The sequence below is a fragment of the Mirounga leonina genome, unplaced genomic scaffold (assembly GCF_011800145.1).
Source record: "Mirounga leonina isolate KUSES-001 unplaced genomic scaffold, KU_Mleo_1.0 Mir_167, whole genome shotgun sequence".
NCBI classification, from domain to species: Eukaryota; Metazoa; Chordata; class Mammalia; order Carnivora; family Phocidae; genus Mirounga; species Mirounga leonina.
Window position 1 is genome coordinate 762297 of NW_023270422.1, and position 12835 is coordinate 775131.

Here is a 12835-nt window from a genome sequence, read left to right on the forward strand (position 1 = left end):
ATTTTCAGCCTTTCCCACGATTCAGTTATTTCTGCAACCTAAACATGCGGCTGGACAGTTCTATTTCAGGTGTTCCTTTGCAATTATTGAGCCAGAGAGGGCGGTGGAAGACAGCCCCACACCCCAGCTCGAACCAGGGGCTGGCCCTTGTCAACACCCATTTTAGGAATTCTCAGCAGGCTCCCGACACAGAGTTCTACGCAAGTTTCTCCTCCGAGGCCCTAGGCGCTTCCTTTAACGAAAGCCCACAGCAAAAGTCCCCACCCCAAGCAAAAGATTCCCCACCCAGTCCAAGACTGGGAAGATGCCCCACCCAGCGGTAGGCTGGGCCGGCCTCCTAGGCTGGTTTAACTGGTTAGGACGACCGAAGCCTGCTGGCACAAAAGATCTGCACTTCGGGAGCTGAGGAGCAGCCGGCTAGAACGTGGAGAGGAAAGCTCTTTCCTTTCTCAAGACCACCGCAGGCGATGCCTTCCAGCAGTCTTCACTGTTAACTTGCTCGGGGTAGGTGTTATATCCCACCCAGTCCCCCAAGACCAGGAACTGCGCAGGCGCCCGCTGAGCACTAGCGCGGCGCATTCTCTCGCGCGCTCCCTCAGTATCCTCAGCGAGCTTCTGGGCCGAAGGAATCACGGTGCTTCCTGGGTGTTGTAGTGTCCTTCCTCGACGAAGGGCCCTCACGTAAACTGGGCGATGAGCGCCCGAGAACTACGCCTCCCAGCGTGCTGCGCGCGAGGGCACAGGGCGTTTGCCCTTGACGGCTTTAGCCGTCAGCCCAGAGAGGAGGACCCGGGAAGCCGGCAGCGGCGGGAGGAGGGAATGCGCGTGCGCGTTGGGCCGGCTCGTCGCGTTCTGTCCCAATCATTGTAAACAGGCGGAGGCTGGGGCGGGGTGGGAATGGGGCGCCCGAGGCCGGCTAGGGGCACAGCGCAGGAGGCGTCTACGGTGGCTGCGGCGGTACCGTGAGCGCGAGGAGGCGGAGGCGGCGGCTGCGGCGGGGGCAGGTTGTCGCGCGGCGGCAGGCACAGGTCAGTGGCGGTCAGCGGTGGCGTGCGGGGGTCGTAGCGGTGCCCCTCGCGTGCCCGGGGAGCCCTCTGCGCACCCACCTCGCAGCGACGTCTGTCAGGCATCTTGCGGGGCTGGGCGCTCGCCGCGCGCGGAGCTGGAGTTGGGGGTGGGGGGCGTGGCTGCCCCGAGTGCGGGTTCATCCCGGGCAGGCTTCTCCCCAGTTCTCGCCCCGTTGCCGGCCGTTCCTCCCACTTGCCAGCCGGGCTTCCCTCGTGGCATCCGCATTTGTGATTTGGTGCTCTCGGGGTCCGGAGGAGGAGAGTCGGGAACCGGGCCCCTCCCCACTTGAGTCTCCAGGCCTTAGGGCAGCTCTTGGGCACCGGAAAGGAAGAGAGGGGACTCTATCTTTTATATAATCACTATTTTTTTTAAATCGCACCCGGAATATTTACCCGTCTCCAGGACTTGCCCAGTGGACGAGGAAAAGGTTCTTGATGTTTCCCACCGCTGGTACGGAAGCAGTGGGGCTCCTTTGGGTGCTGCGGTCTTTCGTTCAGGTTTCATTGCGAATGGACGAACAGATCCTGGAGTTGAGAATTCTTTTTACAACTCATTTTCAAGTATGCTTGTGCCAAAATGTTCTTATTGAGGTCACCTTTTTTCTTTTTAAAAATTTATCGTTATGAGAGTGAAACAGGTTTTACAAAATATTCCACACCCCAAGTCTTAACCTGAAATAATTACGGTGTTTCGAGTTTTGGGATTCATTACTTCAGAGCCTCCCTCTTGACCAAGCAGCTTGTTTCCTCTAAGGCCTAGTAGAGTTCTTGAAAATAATTAAAATGTTAACTCGAGATATTTTGAATGTGTATTGTAGAAGTACAGTCGTTTGGATGCAGTTCACCCACCATCTAGCCTCATTAGAAAAGCTTTCACTGAATGGTTTGTAGAGTGGAGTGGGCATGTTCACATGCTGCAGCACTTTCCGTAGCATTCCATCATACTTGGCAGTTTTCATAAAGTATTTAAGTGGTGATAAGGAGCAAGCTCACTTTTGGTTTGGTGATTATGGAGGCAGCACTTCTAAATGAAAAAATGGGACTGTGAGTAATAAAAGTAACCTCACTTGACGCCTTCCTAGTTGTCTTGGTGATTTGATAGTTCCTTTCTGAGTGTTTCTGAAAATGAGTAATTGCTGTAAACTGTACTGGCAGTAGGAGAGGTAGGAAGGAAGTTAGAGTGGTTCCCACTTTTCTGAGTGACCCATAGATTTAAGTGGGGTAGACTAGTTTAACAGGAACCACTGAGAAGTAATTCTTTGAACAAAGTATCTTGAAGCAATATGACATAATTTGCTCTCTCTTCAAAATAGTATCTCTCATTTTAGATCTAATTTAGGAAACTAGAAGTGTTATCAGAAAATGAATATTAACTTTAATTTGTACACTTGTATTTGCACAGATGTTTGCTTGGCCAGGGGAGACTGGGCTTGAACATAACCCAAAAGTGTGTTCTTTCTTTTTTGAAAGAAAATTCCTGATAGAAACTTAAGTTCGTATATGTGGAAGGAACGAGGAAGAATGCAGGTCATTTAGTTAGTATAGAGGAGTTACTCTATAGCAGGTACTATGCCGGGTGAAGAGAACTTACAGATGGATTAGGCAGTGACCCTGCTTTCTGGGTGATAAGGCTTTATCTCTTACTTGAACTGTTCTCAAGTACAATATGTTTTTAAGATTACTTTGGAGAGAAAGTATGGGGGTATAGAGGGTGTACAAAGGAGATAGTGATCAGTTTCCTAAGGGAAGAGAAGGAGAGATTGAGGAAGGTGGCGGTGGTAAGGAAAATATGTATAGGAGGGGATGAAAACAGTTAGGTTGAAGGAACAGTGTGAACAGAAGCACAGGAGTCTAAGCCTCCATAATGAGTTGTAGGATCTGCAGGTGTAGCTAGTAGGCAGGGGCCAAATTATGGATAGTCTTACGCACAGTTGAAGTAGTTTCAACTTTTATCTTGGAAGCAAATACAAGTCACTGAGACAGGTTAAAGAAAACAGAAGCCTAAGCCAGCTCAGCCCATTTTAACTCCCTGCTGTGTGTCACATTAGGTACTTAATGCTTTATGTCCTTAAACTTGAAGGTTTAGGCATGACTGAGGCAGAAAATGAGGGAAACAAGGGGCGCCTGGGTGGCTCAATTGGTTAAGCACTCAGGTCATGATCCCAGGGTCCTGGGTTCAAGCCCCACATTGGGCTCCCTGCTCAGCAGGAAGTCTGTTTCTCCCTCTCCCTCTGCAGTTCCCCCTGCTTGTGCTCTCTCGCTCTCTGTCAAAGAAATAAATAAAATCTTAAAAAGAAAAAAAGAAAATGAGGGAAACGAACTTAAGGCAGAAGGAATGCTGGATGTGATTAGAGAGAGCATGGAACACTTTGCAGAGCTGGAAGTTGTTCTCTGCAACTTTAACATTGGGTTTATGGTGGTAAGTAGCACATGAGGCTGCACAGATCGGTCCTTGAGTATTGCATGACATTCTAAGGATTCTAGAATTTTTTCCCTATAGGTAATAATAGAGTTTATGAATTTTAATCAGGAAAGAGTCATGATAAGGTTTTCCTCTTAGAAAGATCATTCTGGTATTGTAGAGTGCAGATTTCAGAAGGGATGGAGGGAAGATGAGGCAGGGTGCAGAAAGACTGGTTAGGAGTTTTTGTAATAATTGAGATGACAAGGCCCTAAACTAAGAGTCGTGGAGATACAAAGGGGTAGGTTAACAGTACAGTACAAACAGTACAAAAACATTTAGAAGGTAGGATCCATAGGATTCAGTTACAATTGGATTTTAACTTGGGTCATTGAATAGACAATGGTAGAGTACAGTTGACCCTTGAACAATGTGGGGGTTAGGGGTGCTGACCCCTCTTGCAGTCTAAAATCCATGTATAACTTTTAACCACCCCCAAAACTTAACTACTCAACTACTGTTGACTGGAAGCCCTACAGATAAAGTCAATTAACACATATTTTATATGTTATATGTATTATATGTATTCTTACAGTAAAGCTAGAGAAAAGAAAATGTTACTGAAATCATAAGGAAGAAAAAGTATGTTTACAGTACAGTACTGTATTTATTGAAAAAAGACCACATCTGAGTAGCCCCACAGAGCTCAAACCCATGTTGTTCAAGGGTCAACTCTACTGAGACAGAGGAAGAGGAGCAAGCTTGGGGAGTAAAAGTATTTTAGCTTTTGGATCTATCGAGTGGGAGTAGTCTATGAAACATCCAGGTGGAAACATTAGCTACAGAGTTGGGTGTGGGTTTGGAGTCGAAGAGAGAGGTCTTGCTATGAGAGTCAGCAGGCTATATTATAGGTAGTAGCTGAAACCTTTGATTTACGTGATACCATGTAGGAAGAGTTTACTGATGGAGACTAGTTCTGAAAATAGACAATGGAGAACATTTATTTATTTATTTAAAAATTTTATTTATTTATTTGACAGAAAGAGACATAGCGAGAGAGGGAGCACAAGCAGGGGGAGTGGGAGAGGGAGAAGCAGGCTTCCCCGTGGAGCAGGGAGCCCAATGTGGGGCTCGATCCCAGGACCCTGGGATCACGACCTGAGTCGAAGGCAGACGCTTAACGACTGAGCCACTCAGGCGCCCCAGTGGAGAACATTTAAAGCCAAATTGAGGAAGACCTGGAAAGGGAAATTCCTATGTGTTTAGAGATGCAGAGAAATCATGAGAAAATGTCATAGAAGCCAAAATGGAATCATTTCAAAAGGAAGCTATCCTTCACAACCAACTCCAGAAAAAAATAAAAATTTTTTAAAAAGGAAGCGATACTTCAGATGCTTTGAGAAGTTGAATAAGACAAGGATTATTAGGAGTCTGTTGAATTTGATAACTAAGTAAGAGCAAGTTTGTAACATTCTACCTAATGCTGCCATTTGGGGAAGGAGCTAGTTTCTTTGAATTGAGAAGTTAATGGGAGATCAGAGAGTGAAGAAAGAAAATGTGGATTAGTTTAAGAATAAACAAATCTTAGCTGTGAAGAGAAGAATGGAAAGAGGTGTTAGATGGTAAAAAGGGTTAAGAGAGCAATTTTTAACATGCCAAAGACTTGAACCTGCTTTTTTCTTATGACAGTTTAATTGAAATGTACTTTATATAATGTAAAATTCATCCTCTTAAAGTGTACAATTCAGTGGTTTTTAGTATATTCACAGAATTGTGCAGCCATCTCCACAGTCAACTCTAGAACGTTTTCATTACCTCAAAAAAGAAACCTTTTACTCATTTTCAATCACTCACCATTCCCTCTCTTCCAACCCATTAGCAGCCACTGATCATCTCCTGTCTCTGGATTTGCCTCTTCTGGACATTTCATATACATGGAATCACATATATGATCATTTGTGACTGACTTCCTTTACTCAGTATAATGTTTTCAGGGTTTATCCATATTATAGCATATGTCAGGACTTCATGTCTTTTTATTGCCAAATAATCTTTCATTGCCTGGTTACACCATGTTTTGTTTATCCATTGATCAGTTGATGACTATTTGAGTTGTTTCTACTTTATGGCTTTTGTGAGTAATGCTGATATGAATATTCATGTGCAAGTTTTTGTATGGATGTATGTTGCTCCTAGGTGTATACCAAGGAATAGAATTGCTGGATCATATGGCTACTCTTATGTTTTAACATTTTGAGGAACTGCCAAACTGTTTCCCAAAGCAACTGCACCATTTCATTATGCAGTGTAAGGATTGTGATATCTCCACATCTTCACCAACACTTGTTATTTTCTGGCTTTTAAAATTTTAGCTGTTCTAGTGGGTGTGAATTGGTATCTCATGGTGGGTTTGATTTGATGATGATGACCATCTTTTCATGTGCTTGTTGGCCATTTGTCTGTCTTCTTTGGAAAAATATCTATTCAGGTTCTTTGCCCTAAACCCCTAAAATTGGGTGGTTGTCTTTTTGTTGTTGAGTTTTAAGAGTTCCTTTATATATTCTGGATGTTAGACCCTTATCAGAATATGATGTGCAAATATTTTCTTCCATTCTTTAGGTTCCCTTTTTACTTTCTTGATAATACCCTCTGATGTACAAAATTTTTAAATTTTGATGAAATACAGTTTTTCCATTTTTTTCTTTCGTTACTCATGATTTCGTGTCATATCTAAGAATTCATTGTCAAATCCAAGGATCTGAAAATTCACGCTGTACTCTTCTAAAAGTTTTTTGGTTTTAGTGTTTATATTTGGGTGTTGATTCATTTTGAGTGAACTTTTGTTCTGAGGTATGGGTCCATTTTCTTGCTTGTGGAAATCCAGTTGTTTCATCCCCATCTGTTGAAATGACCATTCTTTTCCCATTGAATAGTCTTGACACCCTTGTTGATAATCAGTTGACCATAGATGTTTGGGTTTATTTCTGGACTCTCAAATCGATTCTATAGGTCTATATGTTTACACTAATGCCAGTACCACATTGTTTTGGTTACTCTAGTTTTGTAGTACCTTTTGAAATCAGGAAGTGTGAGTCTTCCAACTCTGTTCTTTTTATTTTTTGTGTGTGGCTATTTAGGGCCCGTTGCAATTCCATATTAAACTGAGGATCAACTTTTCCATTTCTGCAAAAGAGATTGTTGAAATTTGATAAGAGTTTACATTGAGTCTATATATCCCTTTGAGTTACAGCAATACTTTGCTACTTTCAATCTGTGAAAAGGCTGTAATCTCTATGTTGTACCTTTTACCCTTGCAAATGGAATTTTTTTTTCTTTAATTTCATTTTTGGAATGTTTGGTTCTAGTGTGTGGATATGTAGTTTATTTTCTGTCTTTATCTTGTATCCTATAATTTTGTGAAACTCATTAGCTCTAATAATTTCCTAGTATATTCTTACAGGTTTTCTGTGTAAGATCATGTCATCTGTGAATGAATAGAGACAGTTTTACTTCTTCCTTTCCAATGTGAATGCATTTTATTTTATTTTAAAGATTTTATTTATTCATATAACGGAGAGAGAGCATGCACATGAACGGGTGCAGGGGGGAGAGGGAGCAGACTCCCCGCTGAGCAGGGAGCCCGATGGGGGCTTGATCCCAGGACCCGGAGATCATGACCTGAGCTGAAGGCAGATGCTTAACCAGTTGAGCCACCCATGCGCCCCTGCATGCATTTTATTAATTAATTTTTTTTCATAATTGCCATTGCTTGAACTTCCAGCTCAGTGTTGAATAGAAGTGACAGGGGCAAACCTCTTTGTCTTGTTCCTGGTCTTAGGAGGAAAGCTTGCAGTCTTTCACCATTAACTGTAATGTTAACTGTGGGTTTGTCACTGATGCCCTCTATCAGTTGCCTTCTATCCATAGTTTGTCAGATGTTCTGTCAAATGTTTGTTAATATTTCTGCATATTTTTTAATTAAAACATTTCTATTATTGATTTTCAGTGTCATTTCATTGTGGTCAGAGAACATAACTTTGTGTGCTTTCAATCTTGTAAACTTTATTCAGGTTTGTTTGTGGCCTAACATATGATCTGTGTTGAAGAATGTTCCAGTGCACTTGAGATGAATCTGTTTTTTTATGCTGTTGTTGAGTGGAGTGTTCTGTAGATGTCTGTTAGGTCTAGTTTGTTTAAAGTATTGTTCAAGTCTTCTCTTTCCTTTTTGGTGTTCTGTCTAGTTGGTCTGTCCATTATCAAAAGGGGGATATTGAAGTCTTCAACTATTGTTGAACTGCTTCTCCTTTCAATTTAGTCAGGTTTTTGTTCCATGTCTTTTAGGGGTATGTTATTAGGTGCATATACATTTTTAATTGTTATCTTGTTGACACACCTACCCTTTTATTATTATGTAATATTCTTTGTCTCTTGTAATAAATTTTGTCCTAAAGTTTATTTTGTTTGGTATTAGTATAGTCAATCATCCCAGCTCTCTTTTGGTTACTGATTGCATGAAGTATCTTTTTCCATCCTTTTACTTTCTTTTTTAAATTTAATTTTTAAAGATTTTTTATTTATTCATTTGAGAGAGAAAGAGCACATGAGAGCACGAGCAGTGGGGAGGGTCAGACAGAGAGGGAGAAGCAGACTCCGTGCTGAGCAGGGACCCTGATGCAGGGTTCAGTCCCAGGACTGTGGGATCATGACCCAAGGCAAAGGCAGACGCTCAGCTGACTGAGCCACCCAGGCACCCCCACCCTTTTACTTTCAACTCGTCTATTAGAACTTGAGCCTCCTGTGGGCAACATATAGTTGGATCTTTTTAAAAAAAAACAAAAACAAAAACGTTTTGCCACTATCTGCTTTTTCATTTTGGGAATTTAACTTATTTACCTTTAAAGTAACTACTGATTAGGAGGAACTTCAGGCCTATTGTGGTTTGTCTTCTATATATTTTATATCTTTTTTATTCTTCAGTTCTTCCGTTACTACCTTCTATGTTTCTTTGCAGTGTATTTTAATACCTTATATCTTATTTACTATATATTTTTGAGTTATTTCTTAGTGGTTGCCCTGGGATTACAATTAACATTTTAATTTGTAATAGTCTGGTTCAGGTTAATACCAGTTTAATTTCAATAGTGTATAAAAACTGTACTCCTATAGCTCCACTCACCCTTATGGTGCTTTTGTCACAAGTTGTGTCTTTATACATTGTATGCCCATCTGATTTAAAATTGTTGCTTTATGCAGTTGTCATTCAAATCAGAAAGGAGAAAAGAGATACAAACAAAAAATACATTTTTAAAAATTTTTTAAAGATTTTATTTGAGAGAGAGAGCATGCATGCGTGCACAAGTTGGGGCAGAGGCAGAGGGAGAGGGACAAGCAGACTCCTGGCTGACAGGGAGCCCAATGCAGGGCTTGATCCCAGGACCCTGAGATCATGACCTCAGCTGAAGTGAGACACTTAACTGACTGAGCCACCCAGGCGCCCTGGAAAATACATTTATACTGTCTTTTGAAATTGATGTGTCTTTTATATTTACCTATGTAATTACTTTTACCAGTGTTCTTTATTTCTACATGTGGATTCAAGTTAATTACTGTCTAGTGTCCTTTTCATTTCAGCATGAAGGACTCACTTTAGCATTTCTTGTAGGATAGATCCATTAGCAATGAATTCATTCAGATTTTCTTCCTCTGAGAATGTATTTTTTTTCGTTCAATTTTGAACGATAATTTTACAAGATAAAGATTCTCATGACCCTGAGACTCGACAGTGTTTTTTCCTTCCAGTACTTTGATTATGTCATTCCACTGCCTTCTGGCCTTTATGGTTTCTGATGAGAAGTCAGCTGTTAATGATATTGTGAGGATCCCTTGTATGTGATGAGTCACTTCCTTCTTGCTTCTTTCAAGATTCTCTGTCTTTGAACTGTTTGATGAAGATGTGCCTCAGTGTGAATTTCATTGAATTTCTTCTGCTTGGAGTTTGGTGAACTTCTTGGATATATAGATTAATATATTTCATTAAGTTTGAGACATTTTTAGCCACTATTTCTTCAAATATTTCTGCTCTTTCCTCTCTCTCCTCTCCTTTTGGGACTGCCATTATGCTTGGTGTGCCAGATGGTATCCCACAAATCTCTTAGGCTCTTTTATATTTTCTCCATTAATTTTTATGTCCAATCCCCAGGCTGATATATTTCAGTTGACCTATCTTTAAGATCACTGGTTCTTTGTCCTGCCTTCTCAGATCTGCTGTTGAGCCTGTGCAGTGAATTTTTCATTTCAGTTATACTTTTTAACTCCAGGATTTCTATTTGATTGTTTTAAAAATAATTTCTATCTCTTTATTAATATTCTTCATCTGGTGAGACAGAGTTCTTACGCTTTCCTTTAGTTCTTTAGACATAATTTCCTTTTGTTTTTGAACATACTTAAAACAGATTTAAAGTCGTTGTCCAGTAAGTATAATGTCTGGGATTCCTTAGGGAGAGTTTCTAGTGATTGATCTTTTCTCCTGTGTATGGGCTCTTCCTTCTTGTTTCTTTACAGGCATGTAATTTTTGTTGAAATTGGACATTTTGAGTATTACAATATGGTAGCTGTGGAAATTAGGCTCCTCTTTCCCCAGAGATGTGGCTGCTTGTTGTAGCTGTTGTTAGTTTGTTTAAGAACTTTTCTGAACTAGTTTTGTAAAGTATACATTCTTTGTCATGTGTGCCCATCAAAGTTTGTGTCTGTGTTCTGTCAGCTAATGATTGGACAGGTATTTCCTTAAACATTTGGTACCAAAAATGTCTCCCAGTGTCTTCAGAAGGGTGTTGTGCTTATGTTGGAATATTTTATTCCCTGAGCACTCAGCCACTTTACAACTCTGGTTAGCCTTAATTTACTGTTTGTATAGAGGTCAAGCTCACCCAGAAGTGAGAGTCTAGGGACTTCTTGGGTAGGATAAACTCAGTGAAATCCACGCCGAGAATCTTAATCAAACAGTTGAAAGACAAAGACAAAGAGAGAATCTTGAAAGAAGCAGGAGTGAAGTGACTCCTCACATACAAGGAATCCTCAGTATCATTTAACAGCTGACTGTTCCGACTTCTTAGCAGAAACCATAAGAGGCCAGGAGGTGGTGGGATGACATATTAAAGTCCTGAAAGAAAAAAACTGTCAACCAACAGCTGGCAAAATTTCTGGGCATGTGCACAGCCCTAGGCATACATGTTGTGTCCTAGATTCCCAGAAATCTGTTGAAGCTGTTCAAGGTCCTTATTTCTCAAAATATCTCATTGCCCAGCCTTTCTTCCCAAGGTTTTTGGTCAGTTTGTTTGCACCAACTGTTATTCATTGTGTCAGGCAGCAAGCGCAGAAAACGTCTGCTTGTATATGTTTTTAACAAACATCCTTTGTGTCCTATAGTAGTGGCTTTAGCTTGGGGGAAGTCTGAGTTAGCAGCATTAGGTGAGTTAAAGCAAGACTTTTTCACACATCTTCCAGGGAGCCATTAGATTGGTAAAACAAATGATTTCAGTTTGTTTGTAAATGAGATTTGTTTCGCTCTACCAGTACTAGGAATGTGGGCTGTTGTTTTCACAGCCACCACTGAGCTGGGGAGCCCAGGATAGGACGAGAGTAAGTTAAATGCCACAAAGCTCTATGTTCTTACCAAGATTTAGCTGTTTTTCTTGAATCAGTACCCCTTGGATTGCTACAAGTTTTTGGTTAGTTTCTGGTGTTCTGGAAAAGTTGATTCTGGCAGTTTTCAGTTGCTTTTGCTGTTTCTTGTGCCAGCATTTTGCCAACATTACTCCATCTGTTTATCATACTACACTTGTTTTTAGGCTACCTGTATTAATATAGTTCAAGTGAATTTCATATTTCACGTAGCATACAGTGGGTCAGTATATTCTCTTTCTCAGTGCTTTATTTTTCAAGGATTTTAAGTGCTTAAAGAGATGCAATATAAATAAAGGTTTTCTGGCTGTTAGTAAACACTACAATAAGCACCCTTTAATTACATTTTTGCTTACTTTGTGTATTCAAGGATAAGGTTTTGACAGTGGAATTGCAAGGTGAGAATATTAGTTTTTGATAGGTTTTGCTAAATTGCCCTTTTAAATGTATCAGTTTACACTTTTACCAGTAGTGTCTTCACCTTTCCATTATTGGGTATTAGACTTGTTCACCTTCAGGAAATTTGTGGTTGAAAAAGAGTATCTCTTTAATTTCCTATTCCTTCATTTTTAAAATATCTTTTTAAAAAAGATTTATTTATTTATTTTAGAGAGCAAGAGAGAGTGGGGGGTAGGGATGGAGGGAGAGGGAGAGAGAGAGAATCTTAGGCAGATTACCCCCTGTGCATGGAGCCTGATGTGGGGCTTGATCTCACAACCCTGAGATGATGACCTGAGCCAAAATCAAGAGTCAGATGCTTAATTGAGCCACCCAGGCACCTCCATTTTTAAAATGTCTTTTTTGTGTATTTTGTGTTTATACGTTCTATCTTTTTTTTTTTTTTTTAAGAAAATTTTATAAAGTATTTGTCATGTTCTAGGGGGCGCCTGGGTGGCTCAGTTGGGTGTCCGATTCTTGATTTCAGCTCAGGTCGTGGTCTCAGGGTTGTGAGATTGAGCCCTGTGACAGGCTCTGCACTCAGTGGGGAGTCTCCTGGATTTCTCTCTCCCTCCCCCGCCCCCATTTGTGCACTCTCTCTCAAGTAAATAATTAAAAAAATATATATATTTGCCATGTCTAGTGCCAGTATTTTTTTTCCAAGTTTCTTCGTGGCTTTTTAAATTTGTTTATGATGGGGTGCCTGGGTGGCTCAGTCAGTTAAGCATCTGACTCTTGCTTTCAGCTCAGGTCATGATCTCAGGGTCATGAGATCGAGTTCTATGTTGGGCTTGGTGCTTAGTGGGGAGTCTGCTTGAGATTTTCTCTCTCTCCCTCCCCCCTGCCCCCTGCTTGTGCATTTGTGCTTACTGTCTCTCTCAAAATCTTTTTAAAAATGTTAATGATTTGTAATAAAACTATGAAAGAATTTATGATGTTTTAAAAATGTACTTAAGATTTTTTGAAGGGTTTTCAAATGGACAATCAAAGAGAAAAGGCAGAAAAAGTTTTGTTTTTCATAGTCTTGTAAGGGGGAGAAATACAGTTTAGAAAATCTCAAGCTTTGTCCAGACATCTTTATGCTCTTGCTTTTTTAGCACAATTAAATATTGGCTAATATTACTGCTTACTGAGTACCTACTGGATATGAAGGATTTCATTTTATTTAATCTTGGCAATGCCTTGCCAGATGTCAACATTGCTTTGTACGGATAAGGAAATTTGGTCCCTGAAAGGTGATGGCATTCAG

General features: G+C 40.7%; 1 protein-coding gene across 2 annotated transcripts in view; it reads left to right on the forward strand.

The window, feature by feature from the left end:
- The first annotated feature begins 354 nt into the window (after positions 1-354).
- Positions 355-12835, forward strand: part of RALBP1 (ralA binding protein 1) — a 63395-nt gene continuing 50914 nt past the window's right edge. The window contains exon 1 of one of the 2 annotated variants that reach the window (XM_035013801.1): positions 355-504. The gene's annotated coding sequence lies outside the window, so the exon portion shown is untranslated. Of the gene's footprint in view, positions 505-856; positions 1029-12835 lie in introns of those variants that run through there. The other variant, XM_035013800.1, reaches the window with a different exon arrangement.